This window comes from Nicotiana sylvestris, chromosome 10 (assembly GCF_000393655.2).
Source record: "Nicotiana sylvestris chromosome 10, ASM39365v2, whole genome shotgun sequence".
NCBI lineage: Eukaryota > Viridiplantae > Streptophyta > Magnoliopsida > Solanales > Solanaceae > Nicotiana > Nicotiana sylvestris.
In genome coordinates this window covers 84488594-84505155 of record NC_091066.1, presented here as the reverse complement: position 1 = coordinate 84505155, position 16562 = coordinate 84488594, and the positions used below count along the sequence as shown (strand labels likewise).

The following is a 16562-nucleotide window of genomic DNA, read 5'->3' as shown; positions in this document are numbered from 1 at the left end:
GTTCCTCGTACTCCTACCTCTGATTATTGCATTCTGTCTTCGAGCTCGAGTCTGATCCATCGGGCTCGAACTCGACCTCGCCCGAACTCGGGCTTAGGATGGACCCGCGAGCCTATAAGTCGGAGGCACATGATTTTGACCGTATACGATGGAACCTTCGGCACAATTATTTTTACTCTAATTGATTATTTGATGAAGGAAGTATTGCAAAGCAAGAGGGCGATACTGAGCCATTACAACATTAAATATGAAACAGTACTGTAAGGAAAAAGAAATTTAACTAATACAGAAAAAAGTACAACCATATCAATTACAATAAGGAAATTTCTCTTATACTAATTGAAATCCAACAAATTTAATTACCAAACTATTTTTTCAAACTTATTCAAAAATGGAAATAGTAATTCAGCGAAGCATCAATTAATTAATTCATTGTTTTGAGCTTGGAATGCCTGAGGCAGAAAGATTTCAGCCTCCTTAATCCTTCTTCCAGAAAAGATGATTCAACTGCAAATGTGATCCGGAGCCAATTCTTCAGCCCCACAGCAGTTCCTGGAAAAAACTTTATAATGTTACATTTATTGACATTTTTTGTCATGACGTGTTTAGGGTCACATATTCTCAAGGTATTTTTGGCATGCGAAGAAAAGTTGGTCTTTCTTTCTTAAACTCAGTATCAAATCGAACATATTCAGATAAATTGAAACTGATAGAGTAATATTTTTCGTCCAAACGGGCTCTTAGTATTCTCAATTCTTTCATTTTGGTCTACAAAAGTAAAACAGCTTTATGTTCTGAATTGGTGTACTACCAGGCAGTAAAATGACAGCTTCCTCCTTGGCAAGCTTAAAGTAGAAGTCAATATCGTCACTAATATCTTGGAGGAGGGCTGCATTGAGCTTCACCTAAATTTGAGAAAATAAAATTAAGAAGTAGAAGGACCTAAAAGAGAAAAAAGAGAAAAAGTTGGACAAAAGTGTATGAAACATAAGTTTTGTGGAAGTCAGCAAATTACCATAACTACCATTGAGCCTTGCGATTTATAAGGGCAATTGATGCATGGAATCTCCAGTAATTTTTTCATAACAGATATCTGAATTCTTCTTTAGCATTTTGAGTGTATTCCTGAAGAAATTTTCTTTGGTGCTTTCAATTATGGTGGGAACTGCTGCCTACAACAACGAAACACTGAATTAGCAAACATTTTTGCAACGTTACACATTATTTCTAGTACTCATTATAGATATTTACCCTATAAGATGACTTATTATGTAAATATTTTAATATCGTCAACGCATAGAACTTAAACTCGATAAAATTTAATCTTTTTTAAAAAATAAAAGAAAAATAATTTTATTAATCAATTGTGAGTACAATGTTGTTTGTTCCCATGATTCTCCTCTCCGAATTATTTCCTCAATCGAAGGTTAAAATGGCGTATCTCTCGAACGAGAATTTGTATGGTTCTTATCTAATTGTCAATAAGTGTCCGGCTTCATTTTATCTCTTTGTGAATATCCCAGGAATTTAAGGGATTTTCGAGATATAAGGAATTTAAGTTATATAGACTACTAATATAAATATTTTTTTTACACCAGCATAATTTAACTACCTATTATAGTAGGAGATATACCACTTTTAATAAATTAGCAGTTTTAATATTTAATATTATTCTCTTTGCCTTAATTTATGTAGCATTTTTCCCTTCTCGAGATTTAAGCTATGTGAATTTTGATCAATATTATAATTTTTTTTTTATATTGACATGAGAAGAATTGCAGCTTATAGCTAGTACTTTTTGTATAGTTTTTTGAATATTTAAATTTTAATTTTAAAATATTGAGTTAATTTAATTCTATTTAGCTTTAAATATTAGTCAAATTAACTCTCGTAAATTGAAAAGAGGCACATAAACTGGAATGGAGGGAGTATAAGATTTATTTGCAATCATCTTAAAATAAGATAATCTGATTATATAAATATTTCTTGGACAGTCACTCCATTGATCTAAACATAATATGCTTAATAAATATAAAAAAGGAAATTATAGGCTACAAACCTGTATGAAAGTTGCAGGGCCTCCACATATGTCGCAATATTTCTTAATACGTTCGATAATCTGAGAGATGCAAAAGAAAAAAGACTTGTGATGAGTATCGCATATTACAATAAATATTTAGGTTTGATTTTTATATATGGTTTAACAAACCTTAGGGCTTTTGAAGATGCAATTAGGATCGTTAATGACAAACCAACCAAGTCGCCAACCAGGAATTAACCATCTTTTAGATAAAGAACCAAGAGTAAGCACTGGTGCTATTGAACTAAATACTCCCATTGATATAAATGGGTTATCTCCAAAAGCAAGATGTCCGTACGCTTCATCTGCTATGATCACAGTTTTGAGTCTCTTTGCTGTTTCTGCTATCTGATAACAATTAAAAAAAAAAAAAATTCAAATATTGATTAGTGATTCCCAACTCTCAAGCTAAAATGTTATAAGTGAATGGCAATAGTATTTTGGTCAGCTAAATCTTCAATGGCCTTTAAATTAACTTGCCAACTTTTCTCAGGAACAAGATCATAGTACCTAACTTCAACATTTCTAAAAGCAGCACAAAATGCATAAATTGAGAAACCAGGCCTTGGAAGTAAAATATTAGAATTAGGTCGTGAAAGTATTGATACTGCTATTTCTATAGCTTGTGTGCAACCAGCTGTTACATACACATCTTCTGCTGATAAATCATACGCAAGATCGCTCGACAAGTAACTTGCAATTGCCCTGTTCATTTCACCATTAAAGAAGAAGAAAACTTTAGTATATATATATAAAACCCACTAATAGAATACAAATGCATCTTTACCGGTATTCATCACGGCCGGATTCACAGTGTAATATACGGGTTTACGTGAACTATACTAAATATCTGTAAATATTTAATTGTGAACCTAATTACTGTGGGAACTCATAAACTTCTGATAACCATTAGAAATGTTTGGAGAAATTATAGCAATGACATCACGTACGTATTTTAAAACGTTGAGGCAATCTTCATGCATGCATATAAACTTAGAGATGTACATTTCGATTTTTATGCTACCAAAGTTTGAGTACGTATTTTAAAACGTTGAGGCAATCTTCATGCATGCATATAAACTTAGAGATGTATATTTCGATTTTTATGCTACTAAAGTTTGAGTTACGTGGAAAAACTCACATTGGTTTGTACCCATGCATTACGTGGGAATTAATTAATCTATAGGAAAGTCACATATTTTTCTTTCAATAAATACCTATATTTAGATTTTGACACTGATACATAGTTATTGTAGTACCTATTTATTTAGAGCTCAAAATGATCATTCGAGTAATTAAGAATTGACAATATATCCACCAACCCTGATTTCGTGTCTTTGAAACTCCAAAAGTATGATGTAAATATAAAGTATCTTACGTAAAAAATAAAAATGTCTACTATAGGCTAGAATCAAGCATGTACTAATTTATTTCGATTATTTACCTGGTATACAAAAGCCAGGTGAGGGAAGAGTTCTCATTAGCTTTGCATTTCAGAATATATTTACTAATAAAATAACATTTAACGTACGTTATGTCAAGTATGAACAACTATGGAGATAAAAGTGAAATTTATAATATACCACACTAACAGAAGAGAGACTCATTAGTCATGTAATGCAAGTATACATAACAACGGTTAAAGTTACATGCACTGGTAATATAAATTTCTTTTTTAACTATTATTAAAATGTATATAATCGATTATCGAAGGTCACAAATTATTTTTCATGCAATCATACCGGATTTTATATGAAGAGTTACCTGCTATTAGGGATAAATTTAACCTGATAATGTGAGAAAATCTATATATATATGCACAGAACATAAACTCTAACAACGATTAGATAAGAAAAGTAGATTACTTTCTAGCAGTGGGAAGACCAACAGTGGGAGAATAGCCATTGAATTTGTCAAGAAGAAGGCTCTCAACAACAGCTTCCTTGGCAGCAGCAGTTGTATGAAAGCAAGAATGAGCAGTTGGATCTCCTATTCCTAGTGATATCACTTCCCTCTTATTCCCTTCACCTTCATTATCACTAATACTGCCTATTAACAAGCCAAGAATTCCTTTGATTGTGATATTTGTAGGTGTTTCCACCTCATCTTTTGTGTAATTTCTTTCGCTTCCCACATTATTCTCCATGTTTTCTCTCTGACAAAAATGGAAAATGGGCTCAAATTAAAGAGAGTGTGAGTTTTGTGCAATGCAATCTTAGAACTAATCCTCCATATTTATACTTGTTTCAAAAGGATTCTTCTCAATTTTATACTAGTATTATTTTCAAGTAGATGTTAATTAATGTAGAGGTATACTAATTAGCATCTTTTGTGTAGTCAAAGAATCAAGTTCAGTCAATTAGAGGAACTAATTTGGCGGAGCACATTTATAAATGGTTGAAACATGCAAATTGATGTGACTAATAAAAAATTTAAAACCACCTTTACAATTGGTTCATGCCAGAATGTAGAGGACAGTACACAAATGAAAATATAGCTGCAACGTCTCACTAATTAGGAATTGTTAATTAATAGAGGACAGTACTGTACACGGGTGAAACCGGACCCGTAAGACGGCCCGGTTTCCGATAAAAAAATCGAGGGTAAGGGAGTTATCGAGATAGGTTCCGGGGCACGACGCCCGCCCTCGAGAATATCGGGGTCATGACCCCGGATCAGTCCAAATCCCAAAAAATTTCAGAGAGCATTATCGGCAATTGAACACGATTAGCAGAAGGCCGTAGTATCCGTGACCAGCTGGATATCACGGTGTGGATCTCGTTACGTATCGTCAGAAATCTAGTGGTTACTTAACGGAAGATTTTTACCTTTTATGGAATTGTACCTAGAGTAGGACCCCCCATGATATATAACGGAGGATCTGATTATTCATTGGTAACATTGTAACGCATGCATACTAAGGCAATATATTGTTATTTTCTTTGTTGTTCAAAGTTCTTATTCGTGTTCATTAGTGTTTAGTTATTGTGAGCCTGGATCGAGGGCGGATATTTCATCAAGGCCGAAATCATCCTCCTCAAGTGGTTTGATAATTTACTATATCTTTATCTGTTTAATTTAACGCAATTTACTGTTTGTATAGAATTAATCCGCGTATCCTTAAAACCACTTACAAATTTAGTTGGTATCTGTTTTTTAGGGTAAACAGTTTGGCGCCCACCGTGGAGATAAGGATAATAGTGGCTATTTGATACAAATTTTTACAACACATTGTACTTTACTCTTGCTTTTTGAGATCTTAATTTCAGGCAAATTTAAAAATATCAAACTCTCAGTCTGCTCAACTAAACGTTAATGCTGAATCTGGCCACCACGGCGAGAACAACAATATAGTGTCCCGCAACGAGGTTCACCCTGCTGAGCCCAACGGGGTCCCGGTTGTAGATCCAATCGATGCCAACTCATATGTGTCCATCGACGCTAACTTGCCCATCGACCAGGAAAACAGCATTCGCAGGGGAGCCAGGTCAGTAGCCAGGGATACGTACGGTGGTGAAAGTGATGGGATCAACTTGCGAGTGATCTTCGAAATACTACAGGCTCAACAGGCAGCGATAGCCAAATTATAGAACCAAAGCCGACTCCCAGTAGAGTTGAGCCCGAACCATCCCGGAAAAACACTCGTAGAAATGAACCAATCACAGAAAGGCCAAGTAAAGCTGAATCTGGGACCAACCCGAAAATGGTAAAAATGCTCGAGGAATTGACAAAACGGGTAGAATCAAGAGAAAAGAAAATCGAAGCTAATGACAAAGGAAAATGGAAGGAAATTTTGCCCGAAGTCCTATGGGCACATCGTACGACCTCAAAATCTAGTATCGGGGCCACCCCATTCTCGTCGGTCTGCGGTGCTGAAGCGCTTATACCGGTCTAAGTAGGAGAACTGAGTCTTAGGCTCCGATATGCGATCGAAGAATCAAACAACGAGGCCATGAGTACGAGCCTGGAACTGTTGGACGAGAGGCACGAGGCTGCCCTAGTCTGGTTAGCCGCCCAAAAATAACGAATCGAATGGTATTACAATCGGAGAGCCAACCTCTGACACTTCAATATCGGGGATTGGGTGTTAAGAAAAGTGATACTAAACACCCGAAACCCAAACAAAGGTAAGCTGGGATCGAATTAGGTAGGTCCATATTGAATTATCGAGATCACTAGCAAAGGATCATACAAACTCGAAGCAGGGAACAGTGAGCGACTACCGAACAACTAGAACGTGACCCTTCTTAGAACGGTACTACTACTAAGGTATGAGCCCATTCATTATTTTCTATACATATATTACGAATTGAACTAACACTGGAAGGCAACGGCCAAATAATGGTGCAGTTATTAGGCATGAAAGCACGTGTTGCACTTCTTTTTTCCTTGAACCGTTTTTTTCCCAAATGGGTTTTCCGGCAAGGCTTTTATTGAGGCAATAGTAGATCATGCTAACTTCGAACTAAAGACCGACTATGAACCGAAGTCGAGGGTCACATCAATAGTATTCGAGCCCTCTCTACGATCGGGCTCAAATATTGGGGGCATCACACTCGAATAAAGATTTTAGCAAGGAAACAAACTTTATGCTCGAACAGTCTGGACTTAATGGATAGGATTTATTGTAAGGGAGAAACGGTCAAATGAAGCCCACACAGACCACTTAAGCCATAACACGAATCTTGTACACATTTGGAATCTTGTATTTTGCGCACAATGAAAGAAAGTTTCTACCTTGCAGATACATATTTTGTCTCTTAAACACTACTACATTTTGTTCCTGAAGCACATCGAGCCCAAGGGCCACCTCTATCCGGATAGGAGAGATCACCCCCACTCGGGGACTGTCGTCCAAGGAAAACTTGAATGGCTCGGGCGGACGAAGCCCGGGGACACAAAAACCTATTTGGTAGTGCCCGAACTTTAAAGGCTATGGCCACCCCTACTCGGGAACTGTTGTCCTGGGCAAGCCCAGATGGCTCAGATATTGAAGCCTGGGGTAATAATCCCATTGGGCTATACCCGAACTTAAAAGGCTACGGCCATCCTAGAAATGGCTCGAAGACATCCGAAACACATAACCCAAAAACATAAGACCTTCAAAATTTCCAAACCGGGGCAAAGGCTACCCTCAGCAAAATTATAATCTAAAAACTTCTAAGTAATCACTTTGGGGAAAGCTTCCGGTTATACCAAGCCCCCACGAGTTTTAAGCAAAATTACATCAAGAAGAAGCCTTGTTCGAACCTCCAAATGAGACCTTATTACTATGTACTAAGGTATTTGAAATCTTTACAATCGTAAAGAAAAAGCCAAAAGAAACAAACTTGAAAATTGCCAAAGGGAAAAAAGAAAAACCTTGTATATATATATATATATATAAAGATTTTTATAAAGGCCAAACGGACTGAACAAAATATACAAAAATACAAAAACAAATAAAAATCTACAAGGCACCTAAGCTTGATCTTTGCCAGAACCCACCTCATCACAGGGACCATCGGGGTCTTCTCCGCCCTTTCCGATTTGCCGGAACCCTCATAGTCTTCCTCATCCTAAGGATCTGCCAACTTCTTAGCCTCAGCCTCGAGCCTCTTAGCATTTTTGATCTCGATCGATAGGTCGAAATCACAGGCATGAACTTCCTCGAGAGCCTCCCTTCAAGACTGCCACTTCACGTATTCGACAGTGACTTTCAGGCGATCCTAGGATGCCTCAGCGTCAACTCTGTACTGGGCCACCATCTCTTTAGCATCGGCCCTGGTTATTTCCGCCACTGACTTGGCTATTTTAAGCTCTTTGCCAAGGGTATCCCATTCAGCAACGGTCGAGCCTAATTGAGGCTGGAGGTCTTCGATTTTTTGGGACCGGGCCTCAGCTTTCTCCCTCGACGCTCAAAGTTGGACCTCCACCAGGCTAGCTGCTCCTGGGCAGTCTCTTTCCTTGAAGCCAATCGGTCCATTTTGTCCTTTCACTCTTCGACCTCGGCTTTGACCTCATCCATCATGGCTCGAAGTTGGTCGATTCAGTCAAGCTTCTACTGGACCTGTAGGTTTTGACCGTTAGTCGCCATGTCTAGCTCGTCATCACTAACTTCAAAGATCTTTACCTGTTCCACCAGGTCGGCATATTTTTCTAAATCGCGTCCAACTCAGCCCGGAGTTTCTTGACTTCTCCTTCGCATTGCTCGGTGAGAAGCTTATACATATCCCTCTTCTCAGCAAGCTCTATGACCTTAGCCTCGAGCTGGATAAGCTCAGCTCGGTACCAGAGAAAGGTTTCATGGTGGAGTACCGAAGCTTGCAAAAGTGCAAAAAGAAAAAGGCATTAGAGTTATCAAAAATTAAATTCGAAGATAAAAGAGTGTAATGACACCTTACCTGGTTCAGTGTATGTTGTGCTTTGTTGAACAAGCACGGCGCATCCACCTTGCTCATTTTTGCCTGGTCTTCTTCAGTTACTAGCCACCGGAGGTAGCTAGCCACCCTGAAAGAGGCGGAAAGAATCCGGCATCCTCCGGGACGGTGATAATAACTGACCACTTCCGGCCAGGATACATACTCAGAGTGGGGAACCAGCTGAGCAAGCTTGGGCTCGAGTTCGACCCACCAACCTCCGAGGATGGACTTTTCCTCTATACCTCTAAGTCACCCAACCTGGAGAAGTCCTCCAGGGAGGTTGAATCCATACCATTAATAAAGCATCGGAAGAGATCGTTCGCTCCATGAGCCCTCTCGTTAGATTGCTCCTTCGTCAATTGGGCTTCATTGAACATGGATTATTTAAACAAAGGCGATCCCGAAATTTCGATAACATCGGGCGGAGTAAAGCCGACGTCTCGAGAGGTTTCGGCCCTCACCTCTGCACCAGCCTCCTGAACATGAGGGGGATTAGCCTCTATTGTTTCCCCCTCGGTTGCCACCCACTCCTCGGAGATGGACGGCTCGCTGACAATAATAATTTTGTCCTCCTCGGGTTAGTCCCCAAGCCGGTAAATCAAGGCCGAGTCAGGCACCCTTGGAATTGGAGCTTTCCTTTGGCTTCCGAGCCAATTTTCTCCTTGGTTTCTTTTTCTCCGAGCTCAGGGAACTCGAATCCCTCCTTCTTTTCTTCTCTCCTCCTGTGGCTCCGGGCTGCCCCAAAGTAGAAGGTTCGGAAGGTAGGTCCTCACCCCTTACTAAGGGCCTAAGCTCGATGGTCTTAGGTGGACCTTCAAAAATGAGAAAAGAAGGAATGAAAATATAGTGTTGAAAAGGAAAGCCTAGTGCTACTTATCCGAGAAAAGTAACCTTACCATGAGAACGGGCCTCCCAGCGGCCCTCCGAGAGCTTGCGCCACGAGCGCTCGGCATAAGGCATCTGCAAACAAATGCCTCTAATCTACTCCTTGAGCCGAGGAATAGCATATGGGACTCGAGCGAGGGCTGCACCACAACAAACACCGATGAGAAAAAGGAAGATAAAACATAAAATCAACATTTAAAAGGGAGTTGTACTTATGTGATACGTTCCACTTCTCGGGGAACGGCCTCTACTCGGCAGGTATCAGGTCGACGGCCCTCACCCGAATGAAGCGTCATTTCCAACCCCAATCCGGGTCCTCGTTGATACTTGAAAATGGGGCTTTGCTAGCCCGGCATACAAGCTTTATCAGTCCTCCTCCGGAAGATTTGGGGACTTTACAAGCGGAGTAGATGATCGATGGTGAACATGCATGAATCAATTTTGTTCACAAAGAATCGGAGGAGGATCACGATCCTCCACAGCGATGGTGGATTTGGCCGAGACATACGTCGTACCTCCTACAGAAGTCCAAGATGAACGGGTCCACCGGGCCCAATATAAAGGGATAAGTGTAAACACTCAGATATCCCTCAACATGGGTAGTAATGTCGTCATCAGGCCCGGGAATCACTACGTCCTTATCTATCCAGCTACAGTCCTTTTGAACCATAGAAGAACGGCCTCAGTAATGGAGCAGATGTATCGTGACACCACCTCGTATCGGCCTTGAACCGAATAGGGCTTTTCAACCTTGAAGTCTTCATTAACCGAACATCCCCTGGGGGTAAACATTTTCAAGTGGGGCTCGACCCGTCAGTTCATCAGTGGTTGCGCCCTGAGCGGACCTCTCGAGGACAACCACATCGGAGGCGGTCTCCTCGACCTCAGTGGTGGCTGCAAAGAAAAAGGAGCACCTTTCTAGGGAACGGTCTTGGAAGCCTTCGCCATTTTTATCTGGATAAAAAAGTTTGAAAGGATGAAGAAGAATGAGGAGATGAAGAGTGAGAACTTGGTAAGAAAATCAAGCATACTGGCTTAAGTGAGGGGTAAAAGAAAGGTTGCAACTTGAAAAACGAAGGTAAGAATATTGAAGAATGAAGGAAAGAAGTGATATCTTGAAAGATCGAAGGTAGATACTTGGCCAAAAGTAAACAATGAACGAAGGAAGGAGTATTTATAGGGGCTTCGCGCCATTTCGCTTGAAGAATGACCTGCCGATGGCTGACACATGTTGGGGGTCATTATGACATGACTGGACGTTTCGGTTTCTTTGTCATTTTGTGTCGCAGCATATTGAAGAAGAGATCGGAAAACTCATGTCGTTCCTCGTCGTTTTCGTGAAACTTACTCTCCAAGAAATTAGGGGACTATCTGTATACAGGTGAAACCGGACCCATAAGACGGCTGGTTTCCGATAAAGGTAAGGGAGTCATCGAGACAGGTTCTGGGGGCACGACGTCTGCCCTCGAGAATATCGGGGCCATGACCCTGGATCGGTCCAAATCCCAAAAGACATCAAAGAGCATTATTGTCGCACCTCCTTTTTACAACCCCGCGAAGGGCGTAGGAGTTTTTTCCAATTAAAGGACAATCGAAACAGGATTTATTTATTTATTTCAGAGTCGCCACTTGGGAGATTTAGGGTGTCCCAAGTCACCAATTTTAATCCCGAATCGAGGAAAAGAATGACTCCATATTACAGTCCGCGAACCAGAAATCCGGATAAGGAATTCTGTTAACCCGGGAGAAGGTGTTAGGCATTCCCGAGTTCCGTGGTTCTAGCACGGTCGCTAAATTGTCATATTTGGCTTATTTATCTGATTTTAATACAATTATGAACCGATGTGCCAATTTTAACTCTTTACCACTTTATTATTATTATTATTATTTTAAAAAAAAATTGTGAACATCGTTTAAAACATGTCTTTGGATTACGTCACATGAAATGCACCCGCAATCCGGAACACATTTTTATTCAATGTTTTAGGATTTAGATTTGGGTCGCATGAAATGCGCATCCGAGTTTAAGAAGGTAAAATTAATTAAATCGCGCCTAAAGAGTCTAGCGTATCATTATTTTGGGTAGGGCCGTGAAATTTGCTAAAACGGCTCCTCCCTAATTCTAAGCGATTAAATGTACATTTATTGAGGGCCCCGCAATCTATACATTTCATTAAGCGAGGCTCATCTCATTTATTTGGACAAATCTTAAAACGACTACATTTTTCTATAAAAATGAGTCTCTAAAATAAAGAAAGAAAATCCTAATTTATTACTAGCTTTTTATTATTTTAAGAAGACATGACATGCTAATTGCTTGATTAATACAAATATTGATGAAAAAGGAATTTCACTCTTAATTTCGAAATTATAAATAAAATAAAAATTCAACAACTAATATTCAAAATAAACAAATATAGCTAGATTAAAACTCAGCATTGTTATTTTTTTAAAAAAAAATTATTGAGATTAATTATTCACAATCATTTGAAACTAGATTTAACCATAATTACTAAAGCTTATTAGAAAGTTTATTAGACTTAAACGTTCTCTTAATCTTGCTTAAGCTCAAGTCATGCCTTAATGCCTAATTTACGATGTTTAATTTAAATTCGTGTCTTAGCTAAATTTAGCTACTTGTTCATGATCAACCTATAATCTTGAAGCCTTCATAACTAGTGAATTAACCTATTTTGCCGAACTGATTTATTACAGACTAACTTATGATATTATTTTCTTATTCCAGTTATTATTTAGTAATTCATGAGATAGCTTAAATACAATCAACAAAAGGAACAAAGAAATAAAAACGAAATTAAAACTTCAAATTTTCATTCTTCATATGTATTCACGCTTCATATTTCGGATTACAATAAACAGCTTTTCAGTTGTGTACCTGATATTGGAAGCAAAAGAAAATGAATATGAGAATCAGCAGCAGCAGTAAAATCAAGTACAACACAGCAACAATAGCCCAGCAACAGTAACAACCCAGTAACAGACCGGTGGAGTAGTAATCCAAAAAAAAACAAAAGCTTCCAGCTTTTATGAAACAACAATTAATTCTGATTTCAAACAACAAAAGAAAACAGAATATTTTTTTAGTTTTTTTTTTATATTTGAAAGCTTAAATATTTTTCGGAATTTTCTATCTCTTAAATGTTCAGCCCTTTTCTCTCTCTTATTTTTCAGATTTGTTTCTCTCTCCCGTTTTTTTCTGTCTGTGTATTTTTCTTCCCTCCCTTTTTATTCTGATTTCAAGACTTCTTATAACACATCCCATAAATCTTTTAATCAATTAAAATCAACCCATTTTCTCTACCAAACCCATTATCTTCCCACTCATCCCCATTATATTAAATAAACATATCACACCACCCCATTTCATTTTGTCCCCCATGCTTCATTTAAAATAATGCAAGATTCCCCTTTAAATTAAATCTTGTCCCCCCTTTATATTAAACAACTATATCACAACCCACCCCATTTCATTTTGTCCCCCATGCTTCAAATAAACAATTTCAAAATGTACAATTCCTAAACTACCCCCTCCGACCTTACTGAAATTACCAAACTACCCCTGAACGTACTACAAATTTACCAAACTACCCATCAGCTATAACACATCAATTAATCAAACTTAACCAAAATATAGACAATATGATCAATTTCTAACAATGTTCAAACAACAATATGAACACGGATGAACATCATAACAACAATATCACATGAACACGATTTTAACAACATTTCAACAACAAAGCACATGAACATGATTTCAACAACATTTCAACAACAAATCACATGAACACAAATTGAACAACAAAGAACAACTAAAATTTGATTGAACAATATTTTAGCAACAAACAATCCTATTTTCGGATTCAACAACAACAACAAACAAGTATATTTTGATTTCTAAATTCAATAATATTGAACTTAAAATCAACTACTCTAACAACATTACAACAACAATTCCTATATTAAACTTTATGAGACAAATTCAAGAAATAATCACAAATGGTAAACAAGAAATCAAACTATACAAAATTCGGATTCAAGATCATCCAAACAAAGTATGAACATGAATGAATCTATTTTAACACAACAAACATGACGGATTAAACGATTAAATCAATATATTTCCTTTAACACAACTAAATTCTTTTTAGACAAATAACAAGATTGACGAATAAACAATTATGAACTTAAGCTTGAACTTAACAATATTAACAATTTCCAACAATACATAAACACATGAAACAAATTGAAGAAATAGTTAATTAAATTTCAATTTGAATCTAACAAACATCAAACTAACAAATATTCACTTAAACAATAATACAAACATGAAATGAATATGAAAACAACTAATTAAACTTCTATTTTGAAATCTGAAAATTAATTTAACAAAGCACATGAACATGAACAAACTAGAAAAATGATTTCAACGATGAACAACGAACAAAACAAGAATTGAATTCTTTAACGATTTTAACTTCGAGAAATATAAAAACGAAATATGGACAAAATAAAACTCAAAAACAACTAACCGAAGATGAATCAACGAAGAACTTTGATTGTAAACAAATCTGTCCGAGCCTCGACCAAAGCTCGAACAAATGACGACGAAGACGAAGAGAAGATGAAGGCAAAAAACAGCAGCAGCGGCAAGCATGTTTGGTGAAGGTCGACGAGCTGTTCGTCGTCGATGGAGCAGTGGAAACGCAGCAACAATGGAGGACAAAAAGCAGCAACAATGGAGGACAAAAAACAGCAGCAATGGAGGACAAAAACAGCAGCAATGGCGGACAAAAAGGACGCAGCAGCGGCGACATGGATGACGCAGAAACAGCTGCGACGATGGTTGTTTGGACGCGACGAAGATGGTGTAGCTGCTGGGAGTCATTGCTGCTCGTCATGGCTGCTCGTTCATGGCTGCTTGGGGCTGTTTGAAGTCGTCCATGACTGGACGTGGTGAAGAAGACGACGAAGAAACAAGGGGGGGACAACCATGGATGTCGAAGTTTGAAGGTGGTCGTTTGGTTTTAATGGCGGACGGGGGTCGATTTGGGTGGTCCGACGAGGGGTTGTGCGTGTGTGAGTGTGACGTTGGGCATCCATGGTTGAGCTTTGAGGGGGAAGCCATGGATGACCTTAGAGAAACTTGAGGAAGAAGAAGAAGATAGGAGGGGGGCGGATGACTTCTTAGTCTTTTTAGGGTTTTTTCTTCTTGTTTCTTTTGTTTTGTGTTGTAAAATGTAAGACAAAGGGGTTTGGGTCTTTTGGGTTATGGACTGGGTCGACCCAGTTCGAAATGGACTGGGTCGTAGGGAAGATTGGGCCATTTTTTGGGCCTATAGCTTGAAATTGAAGAAGAGGCCCAATTCCGACTTTCTTTATATTTTCGCTCTCTTTTCTTCTTTTATTTTTCTAAAACTAAATTATAAAAATACTTAAACTATTATTAAGAACTAAATTAAGTTATAAAGGCGCAAATTAACTCCCAATAACAATTAACGCACAATTAAGTATTAATTAAGCATAAAATTGTATATTTGGACATTAAATGCTAAAAATGCAAACGATGCCTATTTTTGTAATTTTTAATTTTTGTAAAACAATTTTAATTACTATCAATTGTAGAATTAAATCCTACATGCAAAATGCGACATATTTTTGTATTTTTTATTAATTTAGCGAATAAACACGCACAGACAAATACAAATAATTCTTCAAAATATCACAAAATATCACAAAATTGCACACCAAAGAAAAATCATTTTATTTTTGAATTTTTTGGGAGTAATTCTCATATAGGGCAAAAATCACGTGCTTACAGCTGCCCCTCTTTGCCCGGAGACACGAAGGGTTTTCGTGCAAAGATAAAGCGAGCGATTTTTGCCCATCCGAGTACTCCGTTGAAGCATTTTTTGAAAAAGATTTGACCGAACCTTTGCTTCAAAGGTTTCCTACATATCCTGGGCTAAACAGGAATCAGGTCAATGTAGTTCGAGAAATTTTGGTAGCTGGGACTACCGTTGGACTGCAATGTTACTGTTGTTGCATGCTATTATTATTGCTTACCGATCTCCTTGTTACACCGTGCTTAAAAAAACAAGAAGCTAGGCTAGAGTACAATTTATTTTTGTTGCCTTGCTTCCTTGTCTGCTTGCATTTCTTTCGGTGCTTTTCTTCCGATGCTTTTCTTCCTTTTGACACATGGACTTGAGTTTATGCTGGGACCCCTTGTTGCGACCAAAAAGCGACCAAACATGTCTGGTCGCAATATTGCTGGTCTCTTTATTTTAGGGACCAAAGTTGGTCGCTAATTAGCGACCAACTTTGGTCTCTAAGGTAAAAGGACCAAATATTCCAGGTAAAGACTATAGCGACCAACTTTGGTCGCTTTATTATTTTAATAATATAATTTTGGCGACCAAAGTTGGTCTCTAAATGTAAAATATGTTATTTATTTATTTATTATTAATCATAAAAAAGCGACCAACTTTGGTCTCTAATCCAAATATTATATTGTAAAATCTGGAAAATAGAGACCAAGATTGGTCGCTTTTTTATTTTTATTTTTATTTTTATTTTAAAATAAGCGACCATAGTTGGTCACTAACTTCAAGAAATAATTTTTTTTTTAATTATAAGCGACCAACTTTGGTCTCTATATTTCCAGAAATTATTTTTTTTTAAATAGAATAGCGACCAAAGTTGGTCGCTTTTGAGAAATCTGGGTTAAATAGCGACCAAGGTTGGTCGCTATTTCCCAGAAAATTGTTTTTTTTAAAGGGAAAAGCGACCAATTAGCGACCAAAGTTGGTCGCTTTTCTTGGTATATTTTTGCCAGAAAATGCCTGTTTTGGCAGCTACACCACCTGCCAGCTTACCAAAAATCCTAAACATGCATTTTATGCCAACAACAACAACAACAATAAACAACAACAACAACAACAACAACAACAACAATAAAAAGCAACAAAGTATAAAGTTCAATAGAACTAACACATTAAGCTAACAAAACTAAGTTAACGCTTATTACAAGCCCATTCGAAAATTGGTTCTATTGTCTAGTTCAAAGTATATAAAGTACTCAAGGAGTGTTCTTTCAGCATCCTCATCCGAAAGTTGGATTGCCTCGCCCGACTCATTAGGTGGCTGACTGCGTATGAATTCCCCCACATCAG

The 16562-nt window shown here is 37.9% G+C and overlaps 1 pseudogene; it reads right to left on the bottom strand.

Annotated features, from left to right (window-relative positions):
- Nucleotides 1-424: 424 nt before the first annotated feature.
- Nucleotides 425-4226, bottom strand: LOC104215229 (probable aminotransferase TAT2; annotated as a pseudogene).
- Nucleotides 4227-16562: the final 12336 nt, after the last annotated feature.